A 19,453-nucleotide genomic window follows, 5' to 3' on the forward strand; every position below is an offset into this window, starting at 1 on the left:
ATTAAAATACTGTTTACGATCTGTTGCATAATATTATTTTTGTATATATTTTGAGGTATATTTTCTTTTAATATTTCAAGGTTATTTAATTTAAATTTTTAAGGGTTTAATCTATACTCGTACCGAGTCGATTAAATTATCACCAAAATAGAAATAACAGATATCATTCATTTTTAATGTATAAAATGCAAAAATATAATTAAAGTAATTTTATTATCAGGTTTAATATTAATGTAAGTTTGAGATAAAAGGCTTATATTATAAATGAATTTTTTAATTGAATGGTGACATATTATTCTTTGATGAGTGTAATAAATTTTAATAATATAAAGCCCTGATGAGGTAGGTGATCCCCACATCAGGAACACAACATCTACGTTCCACGTCCAGGGCGGTAACAGCTGCACTTATGTACAATACATATAGCTGGCTAACGGGGCTCCGAGTAAATTCCTCGGATATGCCTTTTCTTTTGACTTGTTTCCACCTTCAGGTCCTCACATGGATTGGATTTTTCGGCTACCTGCAGGATATGAACAATTTATTGATTAGGAAGTGGACACATACCAAACTTAGAGCTGGCGATGTGGTGGCCATGGTCAATGTTATTGCAGGTGTAACGGAGACCCTTCCGTTGTCCACGTGCCCCCTGCGATGGCAAGCATGTAGCAATGGTGCCCATGTATGTCGGTGCATGGGAGCTCTGAAAGCTTCGATGAGTAGGAGCCTGGAGTCAGTGCAGAGACTGCGCATCCGCTCTCTGCCAGGACATATGCCGGTTCCACCGGAGTACCGGATCGGACCTCCAAGGTTAGTAGCCCTGGAGTGGGGGTGTACCTCGGCGGCTAGCCTTGCTACAGAAGGGATAAATATTCCTGAACAAACTAACGTGGCAGAGGGTGCACGTAAACACCCTCGTTTAGAAACCGCCGATTCGCCACAAGCGAAGAGGAAAAAAGTAAGGAGAGTGATAAGATGAGAAAAGATGCTGATAAAATCAGTAAAGATTTAAGAAGAGCTTTGTTTAGAAACAATATTCCCAAATCAAGATTTTTGGTCATTACGAAAGAGAATGGTAACTTCCAAAAGGTAAGTCCATTCTTAATTGCTAGAGAGATTACTAATTGTGCTGGTGGTCCTGTCAAGGAAATCCGTAAGATGTTTAATGGATTACATGTCGAAACTATCAACGACATGCAAAGCCCAGGCGTTGAAGAAGATCGGTGAATTTGCGGTTACTGTTCAACCGCAAGTACACTTAATACATCCAGATGAGTTGTTGTTTGCCGTGATCTTCTTAACTGTGTTGAAGAAGAAATAGTGCAGGAAATGTCTAGTCAGGGAGTGACACATTGTCGCAGACTTACTATGAGACGAAATGGTGAGATTCTTCCTTCGGCCTCGCATGTTTTGACATTCAATAGGCCAAATCTTCGTGAAAAGGTACGAGCTGGCATCCATCGGCTTGATGTACGGGCATTTATTCCGCAGCCGATGAGATGTTTTAAGTGTCAACGTTTCGGACACACTGCAGCTAGATGTGAAGCGCAGGAAATTTGCATATGCGGAATGAAGATACATGAGGGTGATCCATGTAAAGACTGCATTAATTTTAAAGTGCATTAATTCCAGTCTGCATTAATTTTAAAGTGCACCACAACTGTCGATCTAGGAACTGCACAGTATACAAATCAGAAACAGCCATTCAGGAAGTTAAAACGCTTCAAAATGTTAGCTACCCTGAAGCGAAGAAGATTGTCAATCTACGTACACCTAGACCATCGACTACATACGCAGAAGCAGCAACTGCTCCCCCCACATCTAAAACCAACGTGGAGCAGTTGCTTAATACGATGGCACCAAGTCTCGCGACAGTGATAGAAAGAATCATTGATTCCAAGATCGAGTCGACTCATCAGACACAACAAAGTAAACATGAGAAGGTTCATTCCCGGGCTGACGTCGTTGACATAAGACCCGTACCAGCGCAGTTTAAAAAACCGCAAAATCTTCGATTATAATGCCATTAATAGACGTAATGAAGAAAAGTCTTGATTTATCTGACAAAGACCATAAGATCACTCCGACGACGAGTCATATAGCTAAGGATACTGTGACAAGAGTTCAGGAAAAATCTGAGTTAACCAAAATGGAGGTGCAAGTAACTATTGAAAAAGCACCAGACACAGACAATAATAAAACTGTACGTACAGAGGCCCCAAAAGCTCAGAGAACAACTGTGGCGAGAACATCTGTATCAGCCGGCCCAAGCACAGCCTTAGACATTGAATCAAGTTCATCAGCCGCCGAAAGTGCATCGCTTGCGAGTTTAGATTCAAGCAACGATGCTCACAGCACCATTGAAGCTTTCATCACCTGGTGTAAGCCGGCGAACGTCATTGGCATCAGAAAGAGAAGACGATGCCATGTCCGAAGCCTCAGACACACTGTCATCGGAAGTTGAGGCCGTTAGCAGAATGGAAAAACGCAAGAAGGATGGCCGAAAGGAACTCCTAGGCGGTAATTTGTTGGATTTGAAATAAGAATGTGGAATTTTTAACATTTTTTTCATGAGAATATGAATTTATTGAACCTTTTTTTATTTTTTTTTGAAGTGGGAAGGGCTAATGACCAAAGTAGTCGATGCCCCTAAAAACCTCAAAAAAAAAAAAAAAATAATAAAAAATAGCTGTAGATTTTAATGATTCACATTAGTTAAAAATATTAATTACATTAACATTGCATTATTTAACTATTGGATTGTAGTATTTTTCAAAATCTGTTATAGCTTTGGTGATTTTTTTTATTAATCAGAGATTTTAGTTTAAAAAATACGTGTATATCATAACATTATTTTTATTTTCAATATTTGGTATAAGTTTAACAAAAAATAAATTTGTAATGAAATTAATTAAACTAAGCAGGGAGACATGAAAATTACGAAATAGATATCTTATTGCCATAGATAAAATCCGTTTTAGAGTGTGACAATTTTTTTTAGAAGCGATTGCGGTAATCGTTTTTAAACACATAATTTACTCAGAATAGAGGAATAGCAAAACGTATTCAGACACCTATATACTGCAGTAGTGGGGATTAAGAAGTTCTTAACTCCTCTACAACCCCGACTAAAGGATTTTACAAGGACTAAACGTATTACAAGGTCACTATGACCTCTTACTGTCTTTGGGTAAGAGAAGTGTGATGAATAATTCATAGGCTGAGTCTTCATTATTAGGGATTATGCGTGTAGCCTATATGATTCGGAGCAAAAGGATATTTACAGGATATTGCATTTTTCCTGTAATTCTATAATAATAAATTTCCTTTATGAGATAAGCGAAAACTTGTAATTACATTAAATTAAATTTTTATCATTGTTTTGTAAACTTAAAATATTTTATATGTACTAAATTTCCCTATCTTTATAAAATTTGGTGCATTTTCAGTAGTTAATTTAGATGTCATTAGTTTCGGTATTATTTACCCCTTTATTTGAGTAAGTTGATGTGCATGTTTGACTTATATTCGAATCTCAGTTTTTACTTAGAAGTAATCGGTGCTAATACATAATATTTTTTTCGAGAATGTGTAATTATTTGTATAAAACAATGTTATTACTATTTTTCACGGATTTCTAATAATGTCAAATTTATTTTAATTTTTCAAAACAAATTTTATAAAATTACAATAAAATCTACATATTTGTTTGTAAAAGTTGCAATTTGATTGAAAGTGTTTTGTTTACTCATGAAATTTTTTAAAATTGAATTTCATTATTTATCTGCTTTGAATTCTTTCCCTCTAGAGAAGACTTAAGAAGGAGTAGCGGGTGTTATTCTGGTGATGTTTATTACTCATCTACTGATGTTAACCGCAGTGACATGAATTAGCTCAACATTTTCAGTAGAGCGCGCAATGTGCTTGTCTTTTCATGATTCGAAATATCGCAGTCTGTTTAATATAATTATGCTTTATTGCTTAAAGGAACCCGAAAATAAACATTTCAGAATTAATGGAAAAATATTTATTTTTTGATACAAACATTTCGTAAACTTTCGTACCGCAAAAAATAATTTTTATTCATGGTAAAAATATAACTTTTTAACATTAATTTAAAGTTATTTTTAATTTCAATTTAATTTAATTTATAAAAATTTTAAATTAATTTTCTCATTAATACACTTTTGTACTAACTAACTTCTCTAAAACGTCGATTAGCAATCAGATCAATTTTCGGAGAAACAGTTATCAGCGTATAATTTCATTTATTGTGCTTACTTTAATTATACCGCCATAATTAAATAATCTTCTTTTAAAAAAATTATTTGTTGTTTGTTTCCTTATAAATAATAACTGTTATTAAAAAAATAATCTTTCATGAAAATTCAATCTTAAAAAAGTAATTTGTGTGCTAATGATGTATTTTAAATACACATTTTCGTATAAATTTAAATATCATTTTTATAAGAGTAGAAGGCGAGGAAATAGATTTCGTGTAGAAAATAGTAATATATGTAGGCAATCTGTTCTTCCTTTTTAACAAATAAATTTAAGAAGAAATAAAGGAAATATAATTTAAAGCTAAAGTAAGTATCCGAATAAAAAATTAAAAATACCACTTTAAAAGAATGAATATGGGCAGTAGGAATAAATGAAAGAAAAGAGAATATGAGCTTTTAGAGTGTAGCGTTATTAAATTAAGAGTTACTTTGAGTTTATTTAAAACTCTAGAAAAAATATTAAATATGAAGGAAATATATATAGTTCGATTTTAATTAAAAAGCTATTCTGAGGGATGGGTCGTGCGGTAGTAATTTACAGCAGTCTAATACATTCTTGTTAAGATTCTACTTTGATAACGAAATATGGGTTTTTAGAAATTAATTTTTATTTTCTTTCCAAAAATCTATTAATAAAACTTCTATAATTTCACTTAGCAGTATTTTAAAAATAACTTTATTACTTTTATGAAAGAAATAAAATGCTATAAAACATGTTTACATAATGAAGTTGTTTTTCTACGTGAAATGTTCATATAATATCAAACGGGATGAGTGATTTTAAAACTACTCCATTAAAGTAAAATAAAAATAAGTAAAGTAAAAAAAGGTAATTTGTACTTCATTTTACGAAGTAAAGGAAGTATTGTAATCGCCAAAAAATTTCGGGTTTCAGATTTCAACGGAAATATCCACTTTGACCATCCCTGAATCCATTTTGAGTAGTTTCGGCGTGACATCTGTACGTAGGTGTCTCGCATATCTCAAAAACTATTAGCCGTAGAATGTTGAAATTTTGGATTTAGGACATTTGTAACATCTAGTTGTGCACCTCCCCTTTTGATTGGAATCGTCTTGACCAAAAACCCCAAAAAAAATTAATTTTGAATTTTTTAATAACTGCAGTAATAAGCTCTAATTGGAAAGCTTTTCAACTATATATATATATGAGTGGTAGTTTCTTTCATTGGTTCCAGAGTTATAGCCAAATAAAATTTTAATTAATGAAATACTTGGATCTTACAAGGAGATGGAACATCGCTTCGAATCCGACTTCATATCCTTTTTTTTAAACTTTTTTTTTTAATTTAAATATATTCATTTACTAATAATTATTAATAATAAATCTAAATATTTATTAAAAATTCTTAAAAAAAGTAAATTTATTACAGTAAATCACAATTCAATAACAAAAAAAAATCAGAAGTTATTAGTAAAATAAAATTTTATCTACTTTTCATTTAAAAAAACAAAAAGTGTGTATAATTTATATGCGTTCAAGGAAGTCATGTGGTTCCACACCACATTTTTCATTTTTAGATTTTTAATAAAAATATATCCAAAATACGTAATAATCCCCATGATATGTATATGCATAATAAAATATGATATATAATAAATAATATAATATTATATATAATATGTATAATATTCTCCAAAATGTATTTTTTCCTTTCGCTGTATGTCATTAATAACTAAACTAAGGGTGATAAAAGTCATTTTATTTCATTTTCATTGAACAGTTGAGACTTCAAGCATTATATTTTCAGAGTTTTTTTTTTTTAGAAAGATTAGTTTTAAAACATTTGTAATGTTAGTAAGTATGCTATTACGGTTAAATTTTTCTAGAAAGAAATGTAGAGAATAAAAACTATGAAGAGATATTAAGAAATAAAAACAATATTCTAAGAAGGTATTACTCTTACTTTCCGGTTAGATAATTATAAAAAAATAGCAGAAAATAACTAATTACCTTTATTTTATTGTGAATTTCTTTTTAATTATTAGAATAATTGAATTGTTTTTATTTTAATCTGGTTTTTATCTTCACAATAAACAAATGACTTCATTTCTCCTTTTAAAATGTAGACACTATGTTAAGTAAGCTATTTTATATTTAAAACTATAAATTATTGAAGTATAATAATTATTTAACGTTTAATTCACTTTTCAACTGAATTTTATTTTCAGTTGATAAGTAAAAAATTATTTCAAAATAATTATTAAAAAATTAACCAATAATGAAATTATTAATTACTTAATTTTAACAGGAAAACCATTTCTTCATGTTTACATTTAAGTTCAGTATTTATTAAATATCTGCTAATCGTAAGCGAGAAAATTTCCGGAGAGTTTGTTTAAGCTCTTTATTTTATGTATTGAATTGCTTATATTCAACTTCCACAAAGTATAAAGTTTTTATTTTATATTGTAACAGCTAATTTCTTTTTGTGTAATTTAACTTGAAGATTGTAAAGGAAACATGTGTAAATTTGAATTATAGCAATATATTAATTGCTATTCAGTTAAGGATGATGCGTTATTATTATTTTTTTGTAGCCCGTGTGTTTTCGTTGTGGAATATAAATAAGATGTGCTTGATATCTTTGTTTATTACTGGTTCATAGAAATTAAATTTTAAGTTAAGCGAGTGAGTTTATCAGGTGAATACACCTGGTTCACCGGATTATATAATTTTGATCGATTATTTCATCAAAAGATGTCAAGTAATCCATCTCATATTTTAATTTACATTGAGTTTGAGGTTATTTGTGAAGAAAGTTTCTTAAAAAAAGGATGGAATTTACTGAAAATAAAAAAAATCTACTTCGTTCAATTTTTATCGTATAGAGACGAAAACTCCAAATGAAAAATATTTTGCCAGCTTAAAATCAGTTTATTTCATTTTTACGATAAAACTAATATCTTTTGGGGGTTTTAAAAAACCCATTTTGTTCTCTATTTATTCCCACTTTCCGGATTGCGATTGTAGTCTCATTATAACATCCTTAAAAAAATAATTCTGAATATGTTTTTATTAAACGAAATGCAAATCTTAATTTTTGTTATATTTAAAATGTTTTGATAAAAAAACTAAAATATTATATTTGTATTTTGAGATAAAAAATGTAATATTTCCGCATGATTGTTTAGTCTTTAGTTGTGAATTCGTTTTAGAAAATCTTGATAATATTATTATATTGTTATTTTTTAATGGAAAAAATATAATACAAGAACAGATACAATATATACATGAACTCACTGGTACACGTATAAACAGATCAACAATTGCTATAAAATATTTAATTAAAAACTTTATACAAAAAGGTAGTTCATGTTGTGTAATCCGTAATATGATTTTTGTCAAAGATTTATTTAATGAACAATTTATGAACATCAATTATTTTTTAAATATCGCCCAAATTTAAAAAAAAAACCCAAAAAAAAAACAAATTATATCAGCAGAAAAATGAAATTAGTTGGGATTCGAGAAAAGTCAAATAATTTTTAGAAAATTATTTTTGGAAAATAATTTTTAGTAACGTAAACACAAGTGTTAAAAAGTTTGATTAAAATTCGAGTTATTCCTTCTAATCGATGGACCCAAAGGAAATTAACTGAAATTGTAATAGTAAATAAGTGTTCTGTAAATTTTCTTTTATTAAAAAAATATATAGATATATATTATCGCCAAATTGTTCGGATGACACGTGGCTCTTACAATTTTACTGTAGCTCAGAAAATGGCTCTTTGGAATTTCTGTATTGCTCACCTTGAAAAGGGTGGTTTGTGTCTTTGATAAGGGTTGTTAAATCCAGTCACTGGTCTCCGGCGATGTCGGCTCGGGTCGAGAGGTTGTAGTCGGGGAGTTACGGCTCGTTCAATGTAATTGAACTGAGCTTCCTCTCAGTGGCAGTTGGTTCCGTATACAGCGTCAAAATCAGGAAATATGAAATCAGTGACCAGGAAAAGGGAATGGAACGATCAACGACGAAGTAAATCTGACTAACAATCCCATCCGCAAGTATTGTATTTCGCTTTCGTCCATTCCGCCTTAATCCGTCGGGAGATGGGAAATTTTTACCTTTTAACCAACACAATTACCTCATAATAATTTTACCAAAATTTTACCTAATGTAACCATAATTTTGTATATTGCAAGTTTATGTATTGCGTAAGTTTTTATATTGCGTTTTTCAAGTTTGGACGGCTACACGAGACGAAAACTTCACTATCTCGTATAATGTGTATTTTATCTAGTAGTTTTTATAAATTAATCTACTCATAGTATTCAGTTTTAATATAATTTGTTAAAATTAACGAATACAAAAATTACTGTATAATTTTTGTTTTCTTATTAATATTTTTTTTGTTTATTATTCGTTTTAAGATCTTCTATTTAACTGAACTTTATAACATCTTTAGTTTATGTTATTTTTTCCACTATGAAGTATTTAATTAATATTCACTGAAAAAGCACTAACATTGCAATTTAATACCAATCAAATAAAGTCATGCTTACTGTATGCAAAATTTTATTTGATGTTCTTCCTAAAGTAAAATCACAACATCAAATAAAATCTTTTTATTACGAAAATTGGAAGACCGTAGATATCAAATACAGTATTTTGCTCTCTATTTACAGATAGAAAAAGAAAAATGTTGCTGCTCAGTTTAATACAATCGAGAATCAGGAAGATGTACTTAGAAGTTTCATTTGAAATATTTAAACCTCCTAGGAGGTAGTAAAAAAAAGATAACTTACTGGAATTCAAAACTAGTTGACAACAGTGTCAATATTTTCCTAGATGACGTTAAATTAATAACACTAGAATATGTATATTTACTGTTGGATGAAACTAATTTCTATAAGTTTAACTTAGCAACCGTTTACACGGTTTAATTTGGCCGTTTTACCGAATTTTGTCACGTATGTCGCCAGTTCTATCAAAACTTTTCTAGGTATTCACAGCATCCTATAGTTAAAACTGAACCCGGTAAAGGAACTTTAATGTAGTAATATTGTGAAAATTGAGTATTCAAACTCAATTTTATAGATGACAGTTTCTCTGTAATACATAATTACAGTTAAGTTGCAATTATTTTTTTAATAATGACTAAATTTAAGCAATACTAAATTGATTTAAATTTTAACTGCTGTATTTGCCTTTCAGTACTAAGTATAATTAACTTATACGCACGCATACATTGACCAATTCGTAATCGTTCTCTTTTTATACACGAAACGTAACAATAATAATGATTATTTCATTTTAATTATTTATTTTTTCGACCATATATATATTTAAGTATTCGACCAATAAAAACGAAACAAAAAAATCTAATTTTCAATGAAAGATTTCATTGCAATTTAATACCAATCAAATAAAGTCATGCTTACTGTATGCAAAATTTTTTTAAAATAAATATTTTATTTTGAAAAGTGAACGGAACAGTAGTGAATTTTTAACTAGTCTGAATTTTTAAAATAATGGACTCGATTCTTTAGCTAAGTACTGAATTTTGACACATTTCTCCGTTTACATTTCTAATTTTGAGTTTAGTGGTAAGTGTCTAAACCACTTCATAAAATGAGGATCACACGTGTAACGCGTGAGTATTGTTCTCATTCAAGTCGAACTGTTTTTCAAGCAATGCCGTTTCGGTTTCGTCATTAACGAAAATGACACAAAAGATTCGCTTACAGAGGCTTACAGTAATAATCTAAGTTTTGTATTAATACCATTTTGTTGTTGCAAAAATTCTAGTAGTGATATTTCCTCTATTACGTAAAGATAGTAATTATATATAATAATTATTTCAAGAGAGGATTGGTCACAATAATTTGTTTCATTGTAATAATGTATTTGTTTCTGCTATAACACACACGAAGTACCTAGCTACCAGAACCACGAGTCAGTTTTTTCTGATAGTAATGATGCTCACGTATAGCCAAATGATGTGTGAACAGAGAGATGGTGTTCTTTATGGTTTCCTTTGTAACGTTTTTTTTACTTTTTTCAGTTTTTATTTTGTGGTTGAATATCATTAGTCTTTTTCTGGACTCAGCACGGTGATGTATTACTACTTTGTATTTGGCTCATTGACAGAAGGAAACGAAAAAATCTCTTCACTTCTTACTTAACAATAAGCCTGTCGTGAAAATATCTAACCATCTTTTTTTAATTGTCTATAAACTTTTTTTTTTAAGTGTAGCAACCTTTTGATATGAAATTAATAAAATTGATGAAATTACCTTTGTTAGGTTTTAATTTAGTTTTGATTTCTAACACTTAAAAACCATATTTCCTAGGTATTCAAATTACAAGTTTCCATATAAACGTTTGATCTGGATTTGAAATAATCCGGTTTTTTTTTCATATTAGTCTACAATTTAGAATGATGATGTCTGCAATCTGTATTGCACACACACGCGCGCGCGCGCGCGCGTATGATTCTGAAGCCGTAAAAATTCACAGTTGACTAAGTACTGCAAAAAACGAAAAGTATTACTGGTAGAAAGCGTAAATACATAGATGCGCTGCTGTTCTACCTGATTGCCTGATTTAATGTTGGAACTGCTAATCGAACAAATACGGGTGAATAGTGTATCGGGGAGGTAGCAAAGTAGGTAGGTGAAGGTATCAAATCTTGGTGGCATCATAGGTAGCAAAACGCCTGCCCATTTGTTACAAACGTGTTTTAATTTTGCCTTTTGCGTTTCTACGTTTTGTGAACAGTATTTTTCAATACTCATCACGAACAATTTTTTTAAGTTACCATCTCAATCACGTTAACCTTTGCAATCCTTCGGCCGTGATCTAACAGCAGATCACGACGAAAAGGAAGTTTAAAAATGTTAAAGAAAATGTTTAAAAATAAACGCAGTGAAATAATTGAAGAATTTAAAGAATTTTTGCTCATTAATCCAAACTCGCATATTTGAATTTCGCGGTATACTATGGTGTAAAATGTTGTAACAAAATGAAATAATTTTAGAGAAAATAAAAATCTCAAAACCTTCGAAAAATCTCTAAAAATAATGAAGAAAGCTAACATGATAACTTTTAAAGATGTGCGTTAATAAATTATTATGTACAATTTTCATATACAACATAAAACATTATTAAAACTAAAAAGAAAATTATAAACTAAATGATTTAAAAAACACTATACCAGGATTGTTTTAGAAAACTTACACGCACGAAACTTTTCGGAAAATTCTGCGGATTATGGGTTTTAAATAAAAGAAAACCGAAAATATTAGAAAAATTTCGTTAGAAAAACCCAACATATGTTTCAGTGGAATAAATAATACAAAATAAATAAAAATTTACAAGAGAGAAGGAAGACTAATTTTTTTTTAAAAGAAACACATCACAAACGGATTGGACTGATGGCTATTAATAGCTAGATCGAAACTGATTAGTGTCCGCAGGTGATGATGCAGTAGAAATTTCGAATGCACTTTTTACTTTTAGACCAATACTATAATAATTTTAAAAGAAAACTCTAATAGTAATAAGAGGTATGAAAAGTGGGTGAGAACAAAGTTAAATATCAAACTTTCCGCCTCGTATAATTTTAATAATTGATAATATTTGCTTTCAAAAAATTAATTTTCGGAAGACACCAAATTGAAATTATAGAAAACGAGAGGACTGTTAGAATGAGTACAAAGAAATACTCTGGATCAGCAGAATTGTACGAATTAATGCGACTAAATAAGTCCTGCTTTTGAAGAGTATACTACGGCAAAGTGTTATAGGATTACTATCATAAGATATTAAGATGGTAACTCTGAAATCAATCCGATCGAGCTGATGTGGTCGAAAATAAAAAATTTAGCAGAAGAAATTTTGTCAGGTCGGCAAAGTATAATAAAAAAGGTGATTGAGAAAAAACCATTTTCTTACTATCGATTGAATATTGAAAGCAATTCTGCAAACACGCCTTAGAATAAAATTATTATGCAATAAGCAAAGTGGCCGAAAACCAAATCGAAAGATTATAGTGATAAGAGAAAGGAAAGACGGTAACGCCGGTAAATCTGTCATTAGACAATTACAATACAGATGGCACGGACAGGAGACAGCCGCTAAATTAAAAAAAAATCTATTTTTCCTTTTTACTTTCCCTTTTTGTTAAAGTAAACAAATAAAACTACTAAAACATAAAAGTAATAAATTAAATTAAAACAAATTAAGCAAGCAAAACAATTGGAATAAGATATAACTGAAATAAAAAATAAATAGATGAATAAACATGTCAATAAAATGGAAATAAAGGGAAACAGTTACGTTCACTATGTACACATTCAGCGTGTATTTATATTCATATATTTTTTCGACCTTCCCGAGAGTCCAATAACTACCCCATTCCTAAAAAATAGGTTTTCTAAACATTATAGGTTTACGTTATATTTTCAATCTTTATTACAGTAAATTCTTGAGATTTTTTTCAGCTATCAAAAAAAGTTAATTTATGTTAGTTTTTTTATAATTTTTTTTGTTTCATTATCTATTTACATGTTCTTTAAGAAACATTAAACATCTTCTTTTAGGTCATCTGCCATTTAACCGGTTTAATGCTATTTCTCTCTGTTGTATACTAATCATTTAATTTATATAGGTATATTACATGATACATTGTAGAATTATTTGTTTTATACATACTTCAGCCTGTCGTTTTCTGGTGTTTTTATTTTGTTTGAGGACTGTTCATAAAGAAACCAACATTTATTTGATAAATAAAAATGTTTTTTCTGCTTTAATCTCTTAAAAGTATTTTCATGCACTATTAGTGCTGTTCTCCCAACATTTTTATTCCCAATATTTTTAAGCTAATATTAATCTTGAAAACCATTCTAAAAACAGTTCAAGATATTAATGAAAATCACTACAGGACTTATACTCTACAACACAGTTTAATTCCAGGAAGCTTACCAAGAATAAAAATAAAAATGTTGGGAGAAGAGCACTAATAGTGCAAGAAAATACTTTTAAGAGATTAAAGCAGAAAAAACATTTTCAGTTTCAGAGTTGTTTTTCATATTTGAAGTTTTGTCTTTATTACAGATTTTCAAGAAAAAAAAAAGGCTTTGAATCTTTAGATAACGTATTTTAATATAATTTTATATTTTATAATCTTTATAAAAAAAATATCAACCGTTGAATATTTTCCTTATCTTTAATGTCCATCATTCAGTGTAGTTGTTTAATGATTGTTGTAAATTTAAAAATTTTTGAACGAGTGATTGTTTTCGATGCATGACATTTTAAATATTACTATGTGCTATTTCAGTTTTTATACTGATATTGGGTTGATTTTCAAAGAAGGTTATGTATATATAGCACTGATTCACTTTTTAGAAGAAACAAATCTTCTAATGGGTGGATCAGAGAAAACACATGTTTTTTAAAAACCGCTAGTACCCAGTGGCAAATGAAGGTATTGACCTTTGGCGACATCTGGCGGACAGTTCGTAGAGCGTAGAAAATCGAATGTTTGCTATCGAGCAGTTTATTTTAGAAACAATAATTCTGTGGTCACGGTTCAACGCCTTTTCCGTCGAAATTTTAATGCCGAACGTCGAGGGGTAGTTCCAGATTGAAACACCATGCTCCAATGGGTTGAAGCGTTTAGAAATATTCGATGAAAATAAACCTCCTGGCCTTCCCCGTTCAGACCGAACTCCCCGGAATATGTAGACAGAACCCACTGGGTTGGTCTAGTGGTGACGCGTCTTCCCAAATCAGCTGATTTGAAAGTCGAGAGTTCCAGCGTTCAAGTCCTAGTAAAGTAAATTATTTTTACACAGATTTGAATACTAGATCGTGGATACCGGTATTCTTTGGTGGTTGGGTTTCAATAAACCACACATCTCAGAAGTGGTCGAACTGAGACGGTGTTCAAGACTTGAAGTGTAGTATTGAAGTGTTCAAGACTACACTTCATTTATACTCATACATACCATCCTCATTCATCCTCTGAAGTATTATCTGAAAAGTAGTTACCGGAGGCTAACCAGGAGAAAGGAAGGGAAACGTAGACTGAGTGAGAAAGTCAGTTCTTGCTAGTCCGAAATGATTCGCTAGGCGACAGGCTGTAGCATTGGCTATGTCCCGTTGTTCGCTTCATCGCATTTTACACACAAATTTCACCCACACAAAATAATGATCGTCCCGCAGCTAACTGATTTTGAGCAACGCAAAGGATTTTGTGGTATAATTAACGCCATTCTTACGGAAGATGCAAACGCTGTAACAATGATGAGTAACGAAGCCCATTCCCATCTGGATGGCTTTGTTAATCTACAGAACTTACTGTACTTGGCATCGGAGAACCAATGTGAACTACACCAAAAACCTTTCCACAGCTCAAAAGTAACAGTGTGATGTAGTGTCTCCAAGATAGGGATTGTTGGTCCTTACTTCTTTTGAAGAGGTGGAACCGCAATTACAGTTACAGCACGCTATATAAGCATGTTAAACAACTTCCTGCATCCAGAACTGGGAAGGCATCGAATGAATATGGGGAAGAGTGGTTCCAAGAGGATGGTACCACAGCTCATGCTCACACGGCAAGACCATCGATTGAAGTGATTCGAAAAATGTTTCTGAACTTGTCTTTTCACGATCGTGGCCTCCACGCTCTCCCGATCTATCAATTTGTGATTTTTTCTTGTGAAGATACCTTAAATTAAGAGTGTGCGTGAACGAGCCACACACAATCGAAGACCTGAAAATTTCCATTCGTCAAGAAACTGATGCTGTATCGAATGAAATATGTTGGAGAAAACGTGCAGAGCTTTGTAGAGAGGCTCCGAATTTGCCTTCAACAAGAAGGACGTCATCTTAGGGTCATTTTTTTCCGAATCTTATTAAGGTATGTTGATTTCAAAAATGCAATAAAAATATTAGTATTTAATGTAAAACTATTTTTTCTTCAATTAAAACAACCGAAGTTATTCAGTAGTGAAAAACATGCGTTTCCTCTGCTCCACCTTTTATAACACTATTTATTAGTATTACACAGTAAAAGATATGAGTACATGAGTACTCTTACAAGATTCTTGAGTGCGCTTACAGTAAAACATCATTAACTGTAGTAAACTTAAAAAAATTCTGCATTTGTTTAATTCGTTTTGTAAAAAATGAAATAAATATGTTTCAATTAATAATTAAATCGTAAATATTTTTCAGATCGAAGAGGTTAAAGTAGAGATTATTTTGTAATTCAGGAGAGGCATAACGTGAATTGCATTAATAAAATTTTGTATACCATCTCAGCTGTGTAAGCTAAAAACTTGTAACAAGTTGGGCTACTCAGTTAATTGAATAAAAATTAGTAATTGTATAGTTGTTTTTATGGTTCAATAAAGTAAATGCTGCTTAGTTAAAATAAATACTGAGTGAAGGAATAAAAAAAAGTATTTACTTTTACTGGTCGGTTTTTTCAGTAATACTTAGCTAAATATAAATAAACTTTTTTTTATTTTCTTCCTGTATTTACTATACTGCTTGTTATTTACTTTAAACTACAAAAAAAAAAAAAAAAAAAAAAAAAACATTTTTGGATCTGTAAATGCGTAAAATGAATTGAATAAAAGCATAATTTTACTTTTAGTTCTAATAAATACTAAAAAATGTTTAGTGCTGCTTTATACTAATTTGGAAAACACAAGTGTATATCGTATAGTCATAGTTGTAAGTAGTGTAATCATGGCTTTAACGCAAGAAATTGGTTAAATTATAAAGCGCGTCAAATAATTAACCCGGATGATTGTCTCCATAGAGCACAATTAGCATACTTATCGTTCAAAATTAGGTATAGGCCATAACAGGATTTCCTGAATAGGGTTTAATGAAACAAACATGTGTTTTTTTTTTTTTGTAATCTAATATGAATTTTCTTCATAAAAAAAACTTAAATATTACATATATTTACATAAAAATATTGATTTTGGCTACAAAAAATACTGATATAAGTTCAAATAAAAATAAGATTTAAAAGAAAGTTAAGTTGAAGATATTTCTTAAAAAAAAATAATTATTACAAAATTTCTCTGGAAAAGCCTACATGAGGAATTGTAGATGGAAATGACCATAGGATTAAGTGGAATCTCTCAAATAATATTCAGTATTCTTGAAAAGGGAATCGGGTGGTAATATGACAAATCAGTGACCTGATCTCTTAAATCGTTCTTGACAAAACAGAACATGAAAAAACAGAACAGCGAAAGAACAGAACAGTGAAGAAACAGAACTATGAAAAAAAAATCATATTTACATTCGCCTAATTTCAATTGATTAAAGAAAATATAGTATTTATTTTTTGACTATTGAAGGGAATAATTAGAGAAATACTTTATTCGTATTATATAATTAAATTTTCTAATGAAATTTATTTAGGATTCGTAGCACAAAGCATGTGTTTAAATAAAGAACATATAAGTAATATTAGATTATCTATTTATTATTAAAATAAAGTAATTTATTTATTAATTTTGTATTTAGACAAGACAATTGTCTGTGGTAGAATACCTTTATTCAAATAATAATAACTTTGTTAATTATCACCCGATTTTAATAAATGTAGGTTCTAATTATGCAGAGTTTTTAATAGAATACGACGATATAAAAATTTTAAAAATACCTTAAGTAGATTTTCTTTAGCCGGACTTATTGCTGAAAATTTTCGATGTTATTGCACTTTTATTCAAATATTAATTAATAACGTTGTTCATTATCAACCTATTTTAATATGTGAGGGTTTTAATTATGCAGAATTGTTGATAAAATACAGTGGTATGAAAATTGTGAAAGTGCCATAAGTAGATTTTCTTTGGCCGAACTTATTGCTGACAACTGTTTATGTTATGAAGACGAAATGAAAATTTAAAATTCAAATTGAGAATCTGTGTTGTGATCACAGGTAGTGTTTTCATTTCTTAGAAAAACGCATTAAAATCCGTGTAACGGTTTCGTGGAATTATTAATCCGTAATCTTTCTAATAAGAAAGTTATCTGTATTTTATTGTACATTATTTTTTCAAAAACCAATCAAATATTTCAGAGTGTTTTAGTACCTCATAGTGTTTAAACTTTGCAGTTTTATTTGTAGTTAAAGTTTTTTCAACCTATAACATTCTATAACAATTCTTTTGATGATTGTAGGTAAAAGTGTTTAAATTTCTAAATTGATTTTAAATTTAAAACATAGTGTTTTTTTTTTTTTAACTGAATTTTTACGGGCATCGACTGCTAAGGTCATTAGCCCTCGTCACATTCTTTAAAAGAAATTATTATCTCCATCAGGATCGTCATATGTAAGGGTATAAAGGGCCCTTACATTTTATTTAAAAACACAAACTTCACAATAAACATTAAAACATGAAAGACAAGGACAATCACAAACACTTACGGGGTGTAAAGGGCCCCAATATTAAAATTTGAGATAGGTTCTCAAAAGACCATGAAATTAAAATTAAAATTAATCTTATCAATACCATATCTTTCTTTCTTTTGTTCTACAAAGTCTCATTTATAGTTTGTTTAAGCACCCTCGGGGCGACCAGAACCGCCGTTGAGCAGTATATCAGTCGTGCCAGGGTGCCGTGGCAGTTGAATCCTTCTTATATCAGGCCATAGGCATGCACGGCGTACACCCATAGCCTCGCGCCCTCAATCCACCCTTGAGGGTCCCCCATGCCATCATCGGACACACCCCGACTCACTGCTCTTGAATGCAGGTGAGCCAAAATGGCCTAGGCAAGAGGGCTACCTCCCGTCACTATACGTGCCACGCTTCGAGACTCCATTATATGTATTTATAAAACTACCGCTTAGAGTATCTTTTACCACAGCTTTAAACTTCCATTTTATAGACTTTTAAGAAGTCCACTGGCGTGTAAAAATGCAACTATATTTTCTTCATTTCCATTATCCAGATCAGCACTAATATTATTTGTAAGACGGAACCTCTTTCTGAGGTCCTCATATATGGTACACTCTTCTATTAGATGCTTGATTGTCAGTGTTTTATTACAAACACCGCACATTGGTCTCACTTCGCCGGTTAACAAATATAAATTTGTTAATCGCGTGTGACCGATTCTAAGTCTGGTCACCGCTACTTGTTCACGGCGAGTCAACTTAAAGTCGCTTTTCCATTTATAAGGAGAAGTTTTAACTGAGTTTAATTTTGTATTTAAACTCCTCCATTCAGCGTTCCACTTGTTTCTTACTATGTTTGTTAGACGGTTTTTAACATCTGCCACTCTTACAGGAAATGCATCCAAATCATCGCAGACTGTTGCCTTTCTGGCAGCTTCGTCTGCGATTTCATTACCTGTAATACCAGCATGCCCCGGAGTCCATACAAATACGCATCGCTGTCCTCGTTGTTTTAGTACGTATAAAATGGACAGGATGTTTGCAATTAGGACATCCTTAATGTTCTTGTTCCGAATTGCAACGAGTGCACTTAATGAATCGGAACATATTAGCACTCTCTCTTCGCAATAGTGTTCAGTGTAGCGAAGAGCTTCCTGAATTGCAGTGAGTTCTGCCGTGTAGACACTGGCCACATCTGGCAGTCTCCAAAAGTGGGCTTCTTCATTTACATATATCGAGCATCCAACACCATGTTTGGTTTTAGAACCGTCAGTATAAATTCTAATATGTCCTTCGTAATTACTGACGGTTGCCAAAAATTCCTGCTGGATGATCACTGCTGGTTTCTTTTTTATTTCTCCTTGAGAGAGATCCAAACTTGTATTTACCGCTGGCAAGAGCCATGGCGGTATTTCTCTAGTAGAAATTGCTAGTCTCTGGTATAGCAATTTCATATTTTCTTCTTAATTCGTGGTACCTAATTCCGGCTGGTCTGGAATAGGTAGCACGACGTTCGTATAATGCAGCCATGAGATGAATCGTAAACAATTTATTATTTATATGAGCAGGGAAAGCCCATATATTTGCTGCATATCTTAACAAGAGGATCTCTCTTCTATAATGTAGTGGCATTATTCCGGCTTCAGACATCAGACTAGCCGCCGGACTTGTGCGCAAAGCACCTGTTGCATATCTTATTCCGCTATTATGAACTACGTCTAACTTTCTTAAGTGCGACTTTCTAGCGGATGAATATACGATACATCCGTAGTC

At 31.1% G+C, this 19,453-nt stretch overlaps 2 protein-coding genes across 3 annotated transcripts in view; one reads left to right on the forward strand and one right to left on the reverse strand.

Annotated features, from left to right (window-relative positions):
- LOC142321889 (uncharacterized) overlaps window positions 1–19,453 on the reverse strand; it is a 200,841-nt gene that overhangs the window by 103,430 nt on the left and 77,958 nt on the right. The window lies entirely within an intron of this gene.
- Window positions 1–19,453, forward strand: part of LOC142321890 (uncharacterized) — a 301,836-nt gene that overhangs the window by 82,303 nt on the left and 200,080 nt on the right. The gene's annotated exons all lie outside the window — the stretch shown is intronic.

The sequence above is a fragment of the Lycorma delicatula genome, chromosome 3 (genome assembly GCF_047948215.1).
Source record: "Lycorma delicatula isolate Av1 chromosome 3, ASM4794821v1, whole genome shotgun sequence".
In the NCBI taxonomy this organism is placed as follows: Eukaryota; Metazoa; Arthropoda; class Insecta; order Hemiptera; family Fulgoridae; genus Lycorma; species Lycorma delicatula.